The sequence below is a fragment of the Peromyscus leucopus genome, chromosome 11 (assembly GCF_004664715.2).
Source record: "Peromyscus leucopus breed LL Stock chromosome 11, UCI_PerLeu_2.1, whole genome shotgun sequence".
NCBI classification, from domain to species: Eukaryota; Metazoa; Chordata; class Mammalia; order Rodentia; family Cricetidae; genus Peromyscus; species Peromyscus leucopus.
The window spans coordinates 22,081,067-22,100,594 of NC_051072.1; the positions used below are offsets into that span (position 1 = coordinate 22,081,067).

The 19,528-nt window shown below is 44.6% G+C and overlaps 1 protein-coding gene across 1 annotated transcript in view; it reads left to right on the plus strand.

Moving 5' to 3' along the window:
• Window positions 1-383: 383 nt before the first annotated feature.
• The window catches only part of Rai14 (retinoic acid induced 14), a 139,750-nt gene continuing 120,605 nt past the window's right edge, over window positions 384-19,528 (plus strand). Inside the window, 1 exon segment of the mRNA XM_028895084.2 lies at window positions 384-487. The gene's annotated coding sequence lies outside the window, so the exon portion shown is untranslated.

Sequence of the window (19,528 nt, forward strand, 5' to 3'; positions counted from 1 at the left end):
TGAGACAGATCCACGCTGAAGGATCCCACGAGCCGCCGAACTCCAAAACCGAACCTGGACGTCCTGGACTCGCCGCGGGGACGGGGCGTGGGCGGTCCAGAGAGCACCTCCCGCAGGTCCGGGGAGCAGCGCCCGGGCCAGGTCACCTGACTCCGGGAATTTGGGGCCGCGCGGGGTGGGAGTGGCTAGCACCTCCCTCCCGGAGCCCACGGGATCCAGGTCGGTGGGGGCCGGCGCCCGGTGGCCACGTGGTGGTGCTGCCTCTGCCCCCGCCCTGCCGGCGGAGCCCGGGAGCTGAGCGCCCACTGACCCCCGCGTCGGGAGGAGGAGGAGGAGGAGGAGGAGGAGAGGAGGAGGAGGAGGAGGAGGAGGAGGGACCCAGCGCAGGAAGCCGAGCAGGAAGCGAGCCCGGCGGCCGCGCTTTCCTGGGGAAGCGGCGGGTGGGACGGCCAGCGGGGCCGGGAGCTGAGGCTGCCGCTTGGATGGGGTGAGTGGCGGCGGCGCCGAGCGGGGCGGCCCGGGTGCGGGGTGCGGGCTTGGTCCCCGCCTTTGTGTCTGGGGCTGCGGAGGGCGAGAGCGCGGGGCGGGAGTTACGGTCTGGACACACAACCTTGGCCGCGGAAGACAGTTTGGGGTGGGGTGGGGTTGGGGGGAACCGGAGCGATGGTGGGTGGGGGATCTAGCAGAAACAGAGGACCGACCAAGTTAGGAGACGGAGCTCGCCTCCTCCGGGGGTCTGGCGCGGTGCGGGGCAGAGGCGCGGGGTGTCCGCGGAGGGAACGCGGGTGGGAATGAATGACCGGACCCGGGAGGACGGTGTGGGTGCGCCCCCGGAGCAGCCTGTCCCACCTGCATGCCCTGCCCAGCGTCCGGCTCCCGAATCCTTGCTCCTGGGCTCGACCCGCCTCTCTGCTGAACTTGGAAAAGCCGGGGAAGGAGGTGCGAGCGGGAGACGCCGGGTGGCTCCGGAGACCCACCGTCCGCTATTGTTCCTTTACGGACTCAAGGGAGCCGGTGAACTGGCGGGAGCACGAAGGCGAGACCACTCCCTGGCCCTGGACCCCTGCCCCCAACCCTCCTTGTCATTTTCCCCCACCACAGCTCCTAGGGCGGCGGGGAGGAGGATGCTGGAGTTGGGGCACACTCCAGGCAGCTGGGCTTAAGGTCGCCATCCGTTGCGACCCGTCTTGGGAGGGCGGGCATCCTTCTTCCTTCAAGTCTCTCGTCACTGCTGGCTTGGGCCAGTTTGTGTCTGCAATTTAGGTTCTGCAGTTTGCGGCGGTTTTTCATTTTGGATTTCGCGTCTCCTTTTTGGGATAGGGTGGGGGTGGGTGGTTTGAGTCTGGAAAGGCAACAGATGGGGGAATTAAACCAGATGGAGCCCACTGTGACTTGAAGAGGCAGGGTGACCTCTCCGAGGCCTGAACTTTATATAAAGCCAGGCTTTCTTTTCCAAGGAGCCCAGCTCAGCGCAACTTTACTCCCAGTGACCAAGTGGTGCAGATGCAAGGCCGTTCACTCGGTACCTGCCGCTTCCCTTCACTCTGGGCTCACAGGTGATTGACTGGGATCTGCGGGAGGAAGATCAGCGCGGAGCTGCCAGGGACCAGGAGACTTTGCTCATTGTCTGTCTGGGGCACGAGATCTCAAGGCTATAAAGGCTGGCCTGGGGAGGAGGAACTAGTTTGTCCGTTAGTGGGGCTTTCATTGGCTCTTTTAGCGCGAACTTGCATCTCCTATGGGTTTGAACATAGTTGTGGGGGGGGGGGGGGAGAAACCTGTGAATCCCGGGGAGGTTGGACTTTGATTGTTTTGTCCCACAAGTGCTTGTTTACACGTGTGACAGCAAGCTTTTTTTTTTTTTTTTTAAACTGATGGAGATTTAATTTTATCTTTTGTTAGCAATAACTTACCAGTGAGGCCTTTTTTTCCTTTATGCTTCTACAGCAGCCAATTTTTTTTTTATCAGAAGGAATCCAATTCTTGTTTAATATGGACTGGGAGAGACATCTGGTGTTGGGTTGTCGGTTTTATCTCCATTCACGGAGATGCTTTATTAAAGAATCTGTTGTAGTATTTACATCCTCAGATTTGCTTTTTATGACTTGAAAGGGCAGTGCAGGTGTACATAGTACAGTTGAAAGATCTTTGTACTGTCATTGAGAAACTGAATAAGAATGGATGCCCCAGCCACTGGGGATTCGGTGAGGAAGAAATATGGTGGCCCCGTATTTCTTTCATTTACTATCCCTCGACTGCAACTTCCTGAAGTATGTCAGTGGAAGGTACAATTGCTGTCTCCCTTGTTTCTTGTTTGCTGAGTGTGTGTGTGTGTGTGTGTGTGTGTGTGTGTGTGTGTGTGTGTGTATCTTAGATGAAGTTTATATAAACATAAATACATTTTTCAGGTAAATGTTGGTAAATTCCCTTTGTTCCTTTTCAATGTTATTGGCTGTCGAACTCAGAGCTGGTCAAACTCGGGGCCTGCAGTGTGCTAAGCTGGGCTCTACCACCGTGTTAACGCTCACCCCCGCTGCCACACAACTTTACAGGTAAAGAAACTGAGGTTTGGAGTTGAGACAGCTGGGTCTTGGTTTGAACAGGATGTAATCTTGACTTTTCCTCTCTTCCTTTCCTAACCTGCTTGTCTTCCAAAATAGAAATAAAAATGAAATATTTCAAAGATAAACAAAAATGGAGCATAGTAAGGCATCAGTCTTTCCACTATGTAGGTATGATAACAAAGGACAACACATACTTTATCTGTTCCTTCTCTGCTTCTAGCCTCAGGTAAGCAGGGATGAGGTAAGCACTTAGTACATACATAGTTTCCAAGCATGCTCCGTCCTCCTGTGTGCCTATAAAAACTCATGAGCATTTATGTGTACAGTTTTACATTAATGGCATAATTCTGTATACCTACAGCTTGCTTCCTTAATAATTATTTTGTTTGTTTGAGATCCATGTAGATCTTTACTCACAGTGGCTCTTACAGGCAAATCTAATAGCTGAATAATATAGTATATTCATCCCCCTATCAAGTGAAAATTGGTTTCTAGGGCTTAATGGTTAAAGGCACCCTTTTAGCTGAGGGAGGGTCCACTGCATGCATGCATGCATGCATTCATTCATTTATATAATTGGTTACTGTGGCATGCTGTGTTGTAGCAGTGCACATCCTGAGACAGACTTCCTTGCTCACAGATTCGCTGTGCAGCCAGTTGCTGGGATAGTGAGCTCTTGGAAGGCTGCTTGCATTATTTCATTCATTTCTCAGAGAATATTTAAGTTCTTCCTCAGCCATCTGTTAGATGAAAAAGTGAAAGTGATTACTTTTAAACTCTAACCATTTAGGACTAGTTAGTTGGCTGGATTGTTTTGTTTGGGTTTTCTTACTCTTTTTTCTTTATTTCTTATTATTTTTTCTTACTTTATTTCTTATTTTTCTTATTTCTTAATAATATTAACTATTATTAATAGTTCATGATATTGCTGAGTTTGGTCTAGCTATGCTAAAGGCTTGTTGGTCCTCTGATCTGGGATTACTCACTCCGTTTCCTCTTCCTCATTTCTTCCCTGTGGGTTTAAGTACGCATGAGCAGAGGCAGGTCTCGGCTCTGTGGAAGTGTGGCTGTGTTAGCGGCATGACTTGTCCCAACTCCTCAAAGAAGAGCTAGGCACGCGACACATTGGCCTCCATGTTATTCCTTCAGATTTCGAGGCGCATTCTGGCCCCCTCAGAGTTCTTGCCTCTGATGTCCCTTCTTCCTGGAGCTCATCTCCCCTACCTGGGCTGTGGCCTTTTCCCCTGAGGTGCTTTCTCAGACACTCCCACCCAGTGTATCCTGCAACCTCTCCCCTGCATTGTGGCCCTGTGTGGCCCCTGTCCATTTCCACCTTGCCTTATATGTTAATTCAAGTTAGCACTGTCTTCCTGTACTAGAGTTCAGATCTAGGAGGGCAAGAGTTTTGCATCATTTTTAATTACTGTCCCATGAGTATCATGAACAGTGTTGATACATAGTAGTTACTCATATTGGATAAATATCAATGAATATAAGGTGCTTTTTATTGAATCGGGGTGTAACTGTGCAGTCCTGGCTGGCGGGGAACTTGTTATGTGGACTAGATTGGTCTTTAACTCATGCCTACCTGTGCTCAAGGTATAGAATTACAGACAACGTGGCACCAAGCCCACCTATCAATATTATGCTTTATTGATATAAATATCAAAATTTGGTTAACTTTCCTACTTGGTATTTTTTGCCTCCGCTTTCTTCTGCCCATGTTAGACATCTTGGGGGTGTTAGATGTTCTCTGTAGTACCCCAATGTCATTTACAGGTTCTAATGGGATAAAAGAAACAAAGAAACAAACGAAAAATCAGCCTTACAAAGCATCCACTCTGTTTCACTGTATAACTTAGCTGACAGAGTCCTTGTGTCTTGAGGTGTTTTTCACCCCAATGTTTCACCTCAATCTAAATTCAAAGGAAAAACAAGGAACATGATGCCTGACCACACACTCATCTCTCATTTTTCTTGATAACCTGGTCTTCCCAGTGATACTGATGTGAAAGGGGCTGACCTCCCCCCCTACACACACACACACACACACACACACACACACACACACACATACACCATCTCTCCAAATACGTCTTCACAGTCCCCAGCAACACCAGCCAATGAACGTGTAAGAACAGAAAAGCATCTCCCTGACGTGCTACAGAGAGGTGTCCGAATCACTCTCAGACGCCTTCATTGGGAAGATTATGCAATGGGGTCTTTTTTATGGTGGAGGGAAAACGACGTTCCCCTGAAGGTCTCAGAGCAGTCAGTGTGCAGCAGGGACCTGAAGGTACCCAGGGTTAGAGGAGTCACATCAGAGGGGCCCTTAATTCATGGTACAGACAACCGTCGCTGCACAGTGCAGGCTTTATTTTGCTGGGAGCCAACTCAATTTTTCTCTGCCATGGGTGATGAGTATAGGAGTTGACAGGACAAAGCTACATGTGTCGAAGGCCTTTGTGTGTTCTAAAAGCGGGTAGGGAAAGGACTCTAATTTTTCTGGTTAAGTATATAGGTAAGCGATACTGACAAGCGTCCTTAAGATACGACTAGAATACGGAATTACAACCATTTTGTCCTCTGAAGTAAAGTGACGGTGAACTGATTGGCGTGGTTTAGTTTGAGATGGACTTGGTTAACCAAAAGCAGGAGATCATTAGTGAGACGCTAAATGAAGAGATGTCTCCTCTTGGTTTATAGTTGCAGGCAATACCACAAGAGTTAGAAAAGGATTGCTCACCACATTTCCCATTTTTCTAGCTCCTGCTTTCTGTAGGGAAGAAAAAAAAAAGAAAAACTGACTTGCTGATGGATTATCATTCAATTTAGCCAACATTTTAAAAAGTGGCTCTACTGACTTCATAGTGCATTTAAAAACAAAACCTTCATTGAAGTTAAGTGCGCCTCTTCAGCTTTATATTCAGGGAGTCCAAGAGATATCTACCATAAGGTGCATGGTCAGTATTCACTGAACAACATGTACGAGCATTTCATTAAGCCCCTACCCGTAGCCATGAAACATAAAGCCCTCTAGGTTAAAGATGAGTTTAAAAGAGAATCACCAAACAGTGCAGACCACAGCAGATGCCTGTTGGAGTTGAGAAGATACACAGGAAACCCCCTTCTAAATCCCCCAGTCCTTGGAGAAGCTTGTCCTTTGTGTCTCCACATCACCGCCAGCTGTGTTTTGGTGGTTCCTGTCATCTTAGCTGCCTGTACCTGAGATCTGCTCTAATCCTTCTGTAGTAACTGGACTTTGCTGAAAAGTGCCTTGTCTCGTCATATAACTCCATGCCTGTTGTTCACCCTGGACATGTTTATCATAATTAGTTCACCCTGGTATCAAACAAGCCATCTAAATTTTTACTATTTCATGTGTGGGGGTGTTTTGCCTGCATGTATGTCTGTACATCACATGCATGCAGTGCCTCTAGAGACCAGAAGAAGGCGTTGGATCCTCCTGGAACTGAAGTTACAGGCAGTTTGGGCCCCCCAACCCCCACCCCAGTGGGTGCTGGGAACCCAGTTGGGGTCTTCTGGGAGAGCAGCAAGTTTACTTAACCATTGGGCCATCTTTCTAGAATTTCTTAAATTTGTATTGTGAATATCAAAGTTTATAATAAAGCAGTGTATATAGTACATCAGTTTTCTCTACTGTCAAAAACCCAATTAAAGAGTACTCACATTTCAGTATTGCTCTTTTGTTATGAATAAGAACAAAATCAGCCCTCCCCCAGCTCTGGGTTTACAGTTCTCTAGTTCAGCCATCAGGGTGCTGAGATTATGCAACCATCCCAGCCCTGTATTTCTTTATGATTTCTAGATGAGTTCAGTTTGCTTAATCAAGAACTTTTATTTTTAAGCTCTGTCCTCCCTGCTTTTTTTTTTTTTTTTTTTTAAACTTCCACCACATCTTTCCTGTTGCTGGTGCTGGCTGACGTTCTAGAACCTTAGCCAGGAAAGGAAGCTCTGGCAGAGCTCTCCGGACCAGTGGAAAGCACCAAGAAAGGCTCCCTTTACACTTGGGCAGCAAGGAGCTCTTTTCCTCCAGAAGGAATCCATCCTTCAAACCAAAGATCTTGCTGCAGTAATCCTGGAATACTCTGGCGCTGTTGACGGGCACTTCTGCTCATCAGACGTAGGCTTTGGACCATTTTTCCATGGAGGAAATTGGCTAGTTTCCAGTGACGCTGTAGGCTCAAAAAATTTTTTTTTTTTTTAATCAGTTTTAAGAGGCTTGTGGACCTGGGTGCTCTAAGGCAATTTCTGAACCTTCTTTGGAATAGTCAGATCTTTGAGAACCCCAAATCCATGGAATGTACCTGGAAATCGTTGTGTTTATGCCACTTCTCAAGGGAGTCTGTTTTCTATCATGTGCCTCCACCCCTTAGGAAGGGTTGGTAACCTGCCATGTATGCCAAGAAGAACTAATTGTGGGTTCTACAGCTGCGCTTGGAAAACCAGTCACTGGTTGCTGCATAGCCAGTCCACACACTGTTGGCCACTTTTTAAGAACTAGTTCCATTGGATGCAGTACCAAGCCATTTACAACAACTGAATTGTGGCTCTGGGGGCTGGTGGGATGGTTCCTGGATAGAGGCCCTTTTGCTACCAAACCTGACCATCTGGTGTAAGTCATCCTCTGACCTGCACATGCATAGCCTGGTATGTACCTCCTTCTCCCCCCCCCCCAAAAAAAAGGTTTTCGAAAGTTATTACAAAGAAGAAAAACAGTCGTTCTGTGGTGTGACTGTTTCCTTAAGGACTGAAGAATTCTAAAAATTGAGTTTAATTCCTTATCCAAGGGTAACATTCCTTGGTCTGGAATTGGGCCTGTGCTGTCTTTTGTTCACCAATAGGCAGCAGGTCCCTGTTTTCTCTCTGAGGAGGCACTGGGGGGCAACCTGAACCTTATCTGATAACATTTAGCCCATTGCAGGAACATCCCAACTCGCCCCCTCCCTCTCTCTCTGGCCAAGCTTAGCCCTGTCTTCCTCACCAGCAGGGGCTGTCTCAGCAAACCCCCGTGGGATATAGGGCCACTGGTAGGCTGGCTCTCCATTAGGGGGCTGCTCTTGCTCTTCACCTCTTCCTGTGAAACTTCCACACACAAGAAAGAGGAAAGCACTGGCATTGTGAACCACACTCTATAGAGGAAACATGCCCACGGTGACGTCTCAAAGTTTAATGACCACATTAAAAACTTGCACCAATCAGAAGCTAGCCCTCATGTAATCATGCTCTCTCAGCAATACAAGTGCATTGACCTGAGCACCTTGTCTGTGGCAGGCACCTTGCTGCTGGGCTCAACGTGAATAAGGTCAAGGCCTGTCTGAGTCTGATTCTTGGGGTGTGATCGGATTTCCCACAGGGGGCAAAGATTGATGGGAGAGTCCAATGTTTGAAGGTCCCAGAATGACAAGCCCTGCCCTCACGGACTCAGCATGTTCACACAGTCTGATACAGTCTGTGGTGGATTGTTGGTGGTTGGACTGAGGTAGCGGTGAGAACACTGAGACCCAGGGAAATGAAAATAACTACTTGGGCAGTATGTGGCAGAGCTAGACGTGATCTTAGTTCTGACTGCTCACAACACTGGGCTCCTAAACATACATTTGTGTGTGTGTGTGTGTGTGTGTGTGTGTGTGTGTGTCTGTCTGTCTGTCTGTCTGTCTGTCTGTCTGTCTCCTGGACACAGATTAGGACTTGGGAGTCCTGCACACAGCTAATTATTATTGTGGCAAACGCAGACTTGTTTGAACCTGGGCAAGCCACTTTTAAGAACACGTGAAAATAGGGATTCTCAGGGGAGGCAAATGTTATTGAATGTGAAGGACAGAAATGATGTGGAACTCAAACCCTTAGCAGCCTGCTGACTGAGGGAAGCACAGAAATCTCTCACACATTTTCCAGGAGTTAGTAGGTTCTGTTCGGAGTCTTAATTGGACAGGAATGTTCAAGTGATCTGAACGTCCCCTCCCATGAATGTTCACCCACTGATGATTGAAGACTTCTCAGAACTGAGGGCGTGCTGCTGGGCTGCTGAGAGAGGCAGCCAAGGCATGGTGGCCCCCTCCCAGCCACCAGCCAGACAGTCACAAAGAAACTAAGATGGAGCTCCTCCAGACAGGCCAGAGTCCCCGGAGCGGCTCCACAACCTTCTTCAGCCTTGTCAGAAGGTTGTGACACTGGACATGGGGTTGAATGGAGTCTCCTTTTTCTCAACAGAAAGTCTTTGGGCTCCCACAGGCATCTGGGAAGGAAGTTGTTCCATATGTTCTCAGAATCCTTTTAGACCTTTGTTTAGAGATGCAGCCAAATCCTTAGATTTTCTTTGGGGGGCTAGTAGCATTTTTCTCTTGAAATTTACCTTTTGTCTCCTCATGAACTTTTTGCTGTTGTTCAATTAGAAAAAAATACTATCAGTATAGGATAGGAACAGTAGCTAATATCCAAGCTCAACCTTTCTGTAGTATAGGCTATTCTTAGAGTTTCTTTCTTTCTTTCTTTTTAACTCATTATGTACTTGTGTAGTCATCGATCTTGATGGATTCTCATTCTTTAGATGTCATGCAACTTTATTGAGTGTTCGTGTGAAACTTGACCTTTCCTTTCACTTTTTTTTCTTGTTTCTGAAAGCCAGCGGTAGGCGCAGTTTGAGGATCCCCTCCAAACGACACCTAACTTGGGCTTGGGCCAGTCTGCCGACGGCAGTGACTGTTCCTGCCTGGCTTGGTAGGAAGCTTGCTTTCTTCCTCTGCCCTCGCCTCTCCTGATGACTTTAAGTGCATCCCCCCTAGAACCAAGGGTGTTTGAGTCCCCTGACAGTCAGGGGGAGTGTTTATATCCATGGTGGCAAAAGAAACGGAAGATGCAGCCCATATAATCATGTCACTATCTGCTTTGGACCAAGGTGGATGCCTGCAGGCTGTGGACACTTCTGTACGTGGCAGGAGTCACCAGCTTTCCCCTGCTATGCCCTTGTCTTGTTGGGCAGCTTTTCTAGAATTATCCTAAAAAAAAGTGCCTTTCACTATCTTGAAGAATTACAGTATCTTTACAGCATTGAAATTATACATATGTTGGAGAGAATTGTACAAGACAATATAATTTCTTTAGACACAGATGTCCTGACCATAGGAATATCTTAAGGATCAGACATTTCAGTTTTCTGAACTGTTGGCAAAAACATGAGACCTTCTTCCACCCTAGCCTGTGCTTGTCAGCTGAGTTATTAAAAGGGCCCTTCTACTTCTCTGTCTTTATATTTTCTCTGAGGGTCAGTTGGTATCCTCAGCAAAGCTGAGTGGAAAGGGGTTTGATTTGCAGTCCCAATAAAATTATTGGTTAAGCTTATGCTGCACAATGAGAGGATGGGGATGCAGGAGGGAGGGAGCAGCCAGACCGAGCACCCTTTACACAGTGGTCCATACGGGCTCCTCAGATGGAGCTGTCTTCTGCCAGCTGCCCTTCTAGGATTCTTCCACCTTTCGAGACAACTCAACATTTTTTTTTTTAGTACTTACTAAGAAGGTGTATCTGGCTGAGCTTCATTTTTAAGTGTTGTCTAGTATGAAACCCAGAGTCATGTTGGGCTCAAACATTGAACTTTGTTATTGTTGTTGTTGATAAATGTTGCCACTTGGGCCGGATAAAAGTTTCTATCCTATAGTTTTCTGATCTGGTAGCTGAAAATGATAATGCCACTTAATTCAGAAGTGATTGTATTAAATGAGGTAGTCCTCACTTGTAATACAATTTAAAAAAGAAAAAGAAATATTTCAAAGCTGTCATTTCAATCCCAGCTACCTGAACTGTGGCTTGGCATCCCCCAGCAATCAACTGTAAGATTTGTGGAAAATGTACCAACAAAGAAGGGTTTCTGAATGCACAGTGACCTAAAATTAGTTAAAAAACAAACACAAAATGACTCTGAGGTGTCTTGCGCAACACTCACCCATAATGCACTGCACCAGTTCACTGTGGCCTTGGTTTTGCACTGTGCATGCTGTCCCACCAACCAACACCATTGATCACCTCCTGAAACGGCTTGGCTCAGACTCAAGGATATTACGTGTCATGAACTGCAGTGTTAGACTGTACATGCACACTTTTCTGCTCTCGCAGAAACATACTAGCGTAATTATGAAAAATAAATCACTCTTCAGCATCTATCAAATCAGTGTATCTTTGTATTATCTTGTATTAGAATGTTTGGTCTTAAAGACAAATTAGTTGCTGATTTGAGTTCCACTTAAAGAAAATTACTAAATGATTTTTGGCTTGGGATTAGGACAGTTTCCAACATTTATGAAGTGACTCTAAACATAGTCCGTCATTTTGGGCCATGCATGTATTTATGCAAAGTGATGTTTTCAGCATCTAGCAATTATAAAATTGAAATATCAATCAACTCTAAAAACCATTGGAGATGCTCTGAGTCCTGCAGTGCCAAATGTTCAGCCAAGATTTAATTCTTCATGTAAAAATGAATAAGCACACCCATCTCATTAGTATGCAAATTTGTTTTTCATTAAAAATGGTTAAATTATATGAATACATAAGTACTTAAAAAAATTTCCCTATGATTTGTCAGTGTATACTTTTTACGTACTTATTTTGTTACTAGAATCACAAAAGTTTTTCTAATGTAAAAAGGTTGCAAATATAAAAAGTTGAAGCCCTGATTTAGGTAAAGGACACTTATTTTGACTGTTATGGCATGTTATGGCTCTCTGCCAACCTCCTAAAGAACTGTGACTATATTGACAAAGAATTATTCTTGCCATTAATAATCTATAGCAATAAAGATTGTCACATATCCATGTGACACAGGATAATTCAGATATGTTCCTGTTTTCTTTTACTTGTGTACTTCTATCACATCTTTATATAATTTGAACAATGTAAAGATGACTGATTTTTAAGTTGCCTTAACAAGTTCCTCAGAGAACCACCATGTACATGTAGTCGTAAAATCCTGTTTAAATTAAACATGGCGGCACTCAGAATGAAGTGAATGCAGAGGTACATTCCATATTGAGTGCTTTGGAAAAAAAACCCACCTGTCCAACTCGTAATTGAGAAAAATAGAGATGTAGTTTTTGAATAGTACAGTATTGGGGGTAATGGTTTAACATGCATAGGTTGGATGTCTGAGTGCTAAGTAGAATAAAATTGTCAGTCATTTATTCCTTCTCTCTGTGTCTAAGGAAGCCTTTTAAACTACAGCTTAAGTCATGTTATCACTAACTTGCAATATTTAGTGAATTAATAAAATTAAGATATGGAGGTAATGTTAAAGCTGGTAGCATGTACATTTTTGTTTAATTTTTATCCTGCCTTAGTAATAATAGTGAAATGCTTTTATATGCAGTCCGTGGGAAAAAGTGTAAGTTGTCACCAACAGAGACTCATATCCCAAATAGAGGTTACATGGGCAATTTTAGATTCCTAGCCACAACAGGAACATTATAAAATGAGTAGTCCGTTCAAATGCTGTCATTTCTAATATATAATTAACATAGCATTTATTAGTGATAACCACAGGTGAACAGTTCTTTTTCCACAAAACCTGTGTGTTTCCCATTTCTAGTGTATCTTGGTTTACACCAGTTACATCTCAAATGTTAAGTAGCAATCTGTGGCTAGTGGCCATAGTATCGGGCCGCATTGGCTAAATAAGATTCTTTCATCCAGATGTGGTAGCGAGCATCACCTGCCACCTAGACACTGATAGTCATCTAGAGCCACTGGGGCTGTGGCTCAGTAGTAGAGCTTTTATTTAGAATGTATGAGTTCCAAGTTCCATGCATGGGACACAAAAGACAAAAAGACAAAAGATAATACAGTGCTTTTGCTGAGTCCATGTCTGACTAAGATTCTCCACTTTTTTTGGATTTTCACCTCAGCATCAAGCTATACAGAAGCTACATGGTATAATGTGTATACTGGACAGATGAGTTCTGAGTGTGCAAGTCTGTCTTCCTGTTTTTGTGCAAGTGCACCAGGCCACATGGACTCTTAAAAAAAACAAGACTTATTTTATTTTGTAAGCAATAGTTCTGTGATTCCCCATTTCTACATGAGCTGTTTGCCTGTCCTTGGTAATCCAGTATGTAAAGTAGGAGTATGACGTCATAGACTTCTTCTTTCTCATTTCTGTCTATCTACTTTAATAGCAAGGCCTTGAGTAGCTATCTAAACCTTGTAGCATCATGTACAAGGTATGTAGGTTTGTGGCTGTGAAATCAGTTGGGAGGACATTTTAAATCATAGTTCCATCGTGGAAGTATCTTCCCTGTTAAAAGCTATTTGCCTTTATGGTGGAGCACATGGACCTGTCAGCTAGAGAGCCCTTGTGCTCGGCTAGGCTGGGATGAGAGTTGTTTGAACTCGGTCTTCAAATGTCCAGGTGTGATAGTTGGGGTAGCAGAAATCATTTGGGGATTCTTCATCCATTCCCTTTCTCCTGCTCCCAGTTTTTGTCATTCGCAGAAATCATTTACAACATGTATGTGCCCCTTATTCTGACAAGTCCTTAAGATACCCAATGACTGGGTAAAGAGATTTCACAGCCCAACTGGAGCCGCCGTGATCACTGTAGGTGACATTGCTAACGTTGCCACCCATGGATGGCCCAGGTTGTCCCTGTTGTGGAACTGAGTCAAAGAACTGATGAAGTAATGCGGTTAGCCAACTTTTGGCAACAACATCTTTTTTAAGATTAAAACCAAGGGAGTAAATATAGCTATGAGTAGAGCCGTCTCCTCACTCACTGTGAAGAGAGTTTTCACAACCAAACCCTTTGCATATGGAACTCCTTTTTTTACTTTCTGCATTTGATATTTTTAGAAGCAGCTTTGCTGAGGAGTTATTGATAGTCTGTCATGGTACATCACCGACTTGAGCATACGAGTCAGGGACTTAATCCATTGACGACGCTGTGCAAGGCCCCCTCCTCTTTGCAGTCACTGCCTGTCACCAGCCAGCCCCAGGCAACCACTAGTCCACTTTGGTCTATTCCCTTGCCGTTCTCAGACGTGTCTTAGACATAGACTCGTGTGCCATGTGGTCGTGTCTGCCTTCGCATAACGCTTCTGAGCCTCACCCATACTGGACCCTGGCAAGCAGCTATGCTCACCACGGTATGATCACACCACCAGACGGCACCATGGGAGGCAGCTGTACTCAGTACCACGTTGTCAGCACAGCCCCATACTGTACCACGCACGCATGCACAGTACACTCCAGCTTACTGCTGCCGGTGTTTCCCTATAGAGAAACGTCAGGCTTTGTTTACTCGAGTTTTACTTCTGTGCAGTCACTAATATGTCTGTCAATACTCATGAACGAAAAATTTGTGTTTTCTTTTCTCTTGGATACATAGGGGATACATGATACTGGCTCAAATGGTAGGGTGATGTTTAACTTTTAAGGCACCTGCCAGACTGCTCTACAGTTACTGTACGTTTTGCATTTGTTTTTTTATTGTCGCTATTACGATCACACACGAAAATGTTATCAATTTAATTTATTTTTGAGTCAGTCTCACTAGGGAGACCCAGTTGATCTTGAACTCCTGATTCTCCTATTTCAGCCTCTCTGGTGCTAGGACTCCAGGTATGTCCCATCGAACCCAGCAGCAGACCTAATTTCTTTTTAACTTGATATGCAAGATGAATAAAATGTAAGGAAAGGACCCCAAAGGAGGAAGCCAAGGAGCCCTTGCACACTTGGGTGCTTGTGCCTTCAGACACCTGAACATTGAGGGTTGGTTCTAGATCTATGCAGGCAGTTATTCCCTTAAGAGGGTGTGGGGCATTTACCCACCACCCCCACAGCTTCCCAGAGTTTTCTTGAGTGCGATCAGCAGGAAATATTAGATAGAAGGATTTATAGCGGAGAATCTTGTGGAGATAAACAGAAAATAAAGGATAGCCTCGAGAGGGCCTGGAACCTATTCCAACGGGCCCCGACTGTCTCTGGCCCAGGGTTTTTATAGAGACGCCAAGGGGTGGAGCAAAAGACCTCCTCCCCCAGCACAGCCAAGTGCAGACCATCTCAGACACCTGCACTCAGGCCCGTGGTCCTGATCATCCTCTATTCGGATCTGCTGGGTAAAGCCACAAGGAATCTGAGAACGGGCTCCCACAAGAGGGGAGCATGGTGATGTACTTAGAAGGTGATATTGAAGTGAGAGCATCAGAACAGTCCATTGAGAAGATTTGAGAGACCTTGAAACTGGCCTTCCTCTAAGGGATCGGCGCATCGCGTTTCTTAGTCTAGAAAGATCTTTGGCATCGCAGAGATAGCTTGTCTTGTTAAGCCTGTGTCTTTGAAAGCAGATGGATTTAGGGCAGGAGGTAACCTTGGGACTTCTCGGGAGGCTCAACTGGAGCATGAGTAGCTGGTTTGACAGAGAGATAGTGAAGCTGCCAGAGCCACGGGCAGTTTCACATCAGTCTGGCCTGTGGCTCTGGCTGACTCATGGACTGAGATTAGTCCTAGTAGATGTCAGGATTTATTTCCAAAGAAGAGAGATATATTTGGTTCTCAAAAAAAAAAAAAAAAAAAAAAAAAATGTCATCTCCTGGAGAGATGCAAGTTGTGAATAGAAGATTAATGTTCTCCCGAGAGTTTTAGTGCAAGATTGTTTTGATGTAATATCACAATGACATTTATGATCCTAAAAGAATGTGCTCATTTATTTTCTGTGAAAAAAAAAAAAGTGAGCTATTAGAGTATCTTAGAAAGATCCCATTGCCAGCATGAAATTCCCTTTGAAAGTTATTTAAGAGATTAAAAAATTTTAACTGATATACTTTATTGAATGCTGTGTGATATCCTGGTATATGTGTTCAACGTGAATGGCCAAATCAGAGTTACTGGTGTAGTCATGAACTTAAACATTTCTTAACTTATTAATCATTTGGATAATATTTTTAAAACCTGTACTTTATTCATAAGTGAAATAACATATATGAAAGCACCCAGCCCATAGTTAATGCACAGGAACATTTGCTCATGTATATATTCATATATATCTATCTGATTTGGTGAACGAATTAGATTTATGAAATCTCATCATAAACTTTGTGTTGTGCCCAACTGCCTGAAAGTGGTTAGTATATTATTGTTCTCACTATTACAGATTTTAAAAAGTTCCAGGCTCAGTTTCAGTGGCTAAATACTTTGAATTCAGAACGTAGAATGTCCAATTCCTTTTTTTTTTTTTTTGACATTCTACCGCTGAATCACACTCCTAGCCCAGAACATCCATTCTCAGAAAATTTGAAAAAAGATGAGGTGAGATTTAAAGTTAAGTCATTTTCCCTTTTCTCCGCATTCCTCCCCCACTTCCCCCATCTTCCTGCCATGGTTTAGGATCTCTGTTAAGAGTCTTGCCTTGTCGATGGCGGTGGTGGTGCAAGTACTCTGCCTCCAGCACTCGGGAGGCAGAGGCAGGTGATCTCTGTGAGTTCGAGGCCAGCCTGGTCTACAGAGTGAGTTCCTGGATAGCCAGGCCTACACAGAGAAACCCTGTCTTAAAACAAAACAAAACAAAACAAAACAAAACAAAACAAAACACAGAGTCCTGTTTTGATACAACTGGAGCCCTGGAGGAATGGGATAAAGAAGTCTCAAGTTCAGTAGGACGTCCATACAGTACTGTATTCTCTGAGTCTGACAAGTAGGGGCTGAGTCTTGTTCTTGAGATTTTTCAAGGGGTGTTAAAGATTGGACTGTGTGTCCCCAATTCATATGCTGATGTCCAAATCTCAAGTACTTCAGAGTGTGACTATTTAGAGATGCAGTTAACAGAGGTAATTAACGCTAAACAAAGTTATATGGTCAGGCCTTATCCAAGAGCAGTGGTGTCCTCTGAAGAGACAGTTTAAGCCACAGACACACAGAGGAAGGCCAAATGAAAACAAAGATGGCCATCCACAAGCCCAAGGGAGAGGCCTCAGAATGGAACCAACCTGCCTACATTTAGACCGAAGTTTCTCTCTTGACTGCCTGTTCCCAAATACCCAGCAACTGCTTCTTAAATAATTGACTCTGAGGCTTTAAAAAATGCTCAGCTAATAGCTCAGGCTTATTACTAACTAGCTCTTACACTTAAATTAACCCATAATTCTTATCTATGTTTAGCCATGTGGCTTGGAATCTTTTCTCAGTACAGCATTCTCATCTTGCTTCCTCTGCATCTGGCTGGCTGGTGACTCCTGACTCCGCCCCTCCTCTTCCCAGAATTCTCCTAGTCTAGTGGCCCTGCCTATACTTTCTGCCTTGCTACTGGCCAATCAGCCTTTTGTTAAACCAGTTCAAGTGACAAATCTTTACAGTGTACAAGAACATTATTCCATAGCACCGACACCTTCCCACTAGGCTTGTAGGGCTGTGAGGACTACGTTTCTGTTAAGCCACGTATGGTCCTCTGCTGCTTTGTCATGGCGGGTGCCTGCAGAGCCACAGAAGGGACCATTGAAGACTCGTCTCTTCCCCTAACACTTGAATCCTGTGGGTTCTCCAGAGGAAGGTGGCCTTGCTGGTCTCTGGTTCTTGCTTCTCTGATAGGCTGTCAGCTTTTCCCTGTCCCTTGTTTGTCCGTCTAATCTACCCTTTTACAGAGATCTGAGACAACACCCTACTGTCTGTGGCTAGTTATCTGCATATCACACATAGGAAACACATCGGCACACAGATAGAGTCCAGCACTCAAACTGATTGCAATATGGAGGCAACTTCTTCATTCTCAAAGTGTAGGCCAGCTTCTCTCACCCCTTTTAGATGCTCCAAGTGTGACTCCAACATCTGTCCAATTTTCCCAGATACCATTCGAGTCACCCTCATGAGGCCAAATAGACATAGTGGAATCTCGCTGCATAGTTTTTTGCTTTTTTTTTTGACCCCCAACAAAAGACCCTTCCAGTCTCTGTTTTCTGACCCTTTTCTCTGCACGTGAAAAAGGGGTTCAAGGTCATTGCCACCAGTTTTCTGCTAAATCCCTAATTCCTTTGGAAACTTGCATTTTGGACCGGCCTCACCAGAATGAATTGACTTGCATTTTTGTACTTCTGATTCAACACACATTCTTTCGTTTATAAGGTGCTTGTTCAACTATAGTGTGGACGCTGAAGAGAGCACGGCTGAGGCAAGTGAAACCTTGGCCTTGTCTAGGATTGGATTTGTAACATTCGAGTCTAACATTTTTGTATTAATAATAATGCTTTGTAGGAAATATCAAGGTATTTTGATTAAGGATATAGTTACAAGAGATTAAGCTCTGACTGAGAATTACATTGCTTTTTAAAAAAAAAAAAAAGAAACGATAATAAATAAACCTGCTTGTTGCATCTGATCGTTCAAATGATGTGACAACAAAGATAGAATTTTTTTGTATTGTTTGTTCCTCATTGATGAAAGCCCTTCGTGTGACTGGAGATAGGTGATGGAGAAAATGATTCACTGACTTATTTTGAATTGAGCAGGGGAAATGCCCATGCTAAATAAGGCCCGTGGTAGAATCGTGTGGAAATAATGGGGCTGGCAAATTGCCTTGCAGGGAATTACTGGGCTTGTCCACAGCTGTCTGCAGTCAGGCTGACAAAATCTCTCTATTCTAAGGACTTGTTTCCAAGGTTCTGTTTGATGATTCTCGGTCTCTGCAGAGCCTAACAATGCATCATTCAGAGTCTGCCCCCTGGCTGGGGTTGGCATGTGCCAATGGAAGATGCTGAGGGTTGGCATGGGTCAGGGAGGCAGCCTGTAAAGACTTCAGAGGCCAAGAGAATTGGAGCCTTTAAATTCTCAGTATTTGTTCATTATGTGGTGAAACCTAATCACTATGTTGCCTTCACACAGATCCCAGTGAAGCTAACTGTTGTAGTGCTGAAGATCAAAGAGAACTCTGCTGAGGTTAAAGGTGAGCCCGTGCAGGCACCCACCTCATTTGTGTCTTTGCCCGATATGATTGTTCACGTGCATTGATGGTGGTCAGGGCTGGGTGTATGTCAGCAAAATGAAAATTCTACTCTGAAAAGAATCCTCTCTTCCAAAGTTAGCGAGCAGCCTGACGTGGAGATTTTCAAGTTTTCTGGAAACAGGGCTCCTTTACTCTCTTCTTGTGCCAGGATCTGAAGTGGTTGGTCACGGGGAGGATCTTGGAGAGAACTCTGCAGTGATTCCGATGGGTCCACTCAGCATCATGAGCGACACTAGGACTGCTTAGGGAGGTTGCTCAGATGTCTGACCCAGGCTTGGAGGCACTCCATGTCCCCCCTATCGCCCAGCCTAGAGCCTGTACTTAAGGCCAGGTGGAATCCTTTCCCGATTATAAACGCTTCTCTGCTCTTTGTTGTTGCCCTCAAGGATTTGTAGCGTGTGTATAGTATTTAACAGCTAATTGTAAGAGTCTTTTCCCACATCATCCTCTACTCGTACCTTGCATCCTTTGTGAGCCTCCTTCCCATTACTTCCATGCTCAGATGTCTTCAAAATTCAGTGTTATAGACTAGACCGGTCTGCTGTAGAAAAATTGAACAGGATGGGGGAAGTATTCACTGGGTCCTGATCCCCAATATATTTTCTTTGTTATAGAAGCAGAGGTGTAACTCCTAGGGAAGCCCCAGCTTGGAGGCCAAGTTAAAGCAGCTTCTACAGGGTTGGAGAGATGTTGTGAGGGCCGTCTTCCTGGAATAGTTGTAGTTGGCCTAGAGAGGTCTTTTGGAGAATGTTTTTGTTCTGCCACATTGAGAGAACCATGTGTTTGTCTAGCACTTGGTAAGAAGCCATCTTTGCTGCTAAGAGATTATTGTCTGAGGAAACAAGTATTTTGGTTCCTTCTGCTTGACACTTGTGGGTATGGATTTTAAGTCTAATGTTCTTTTTAACTCTGAAGAAAAAATCTCAAAGCTTATCTAGGTACACATTAGTGTTGTGTTGTTACTTAG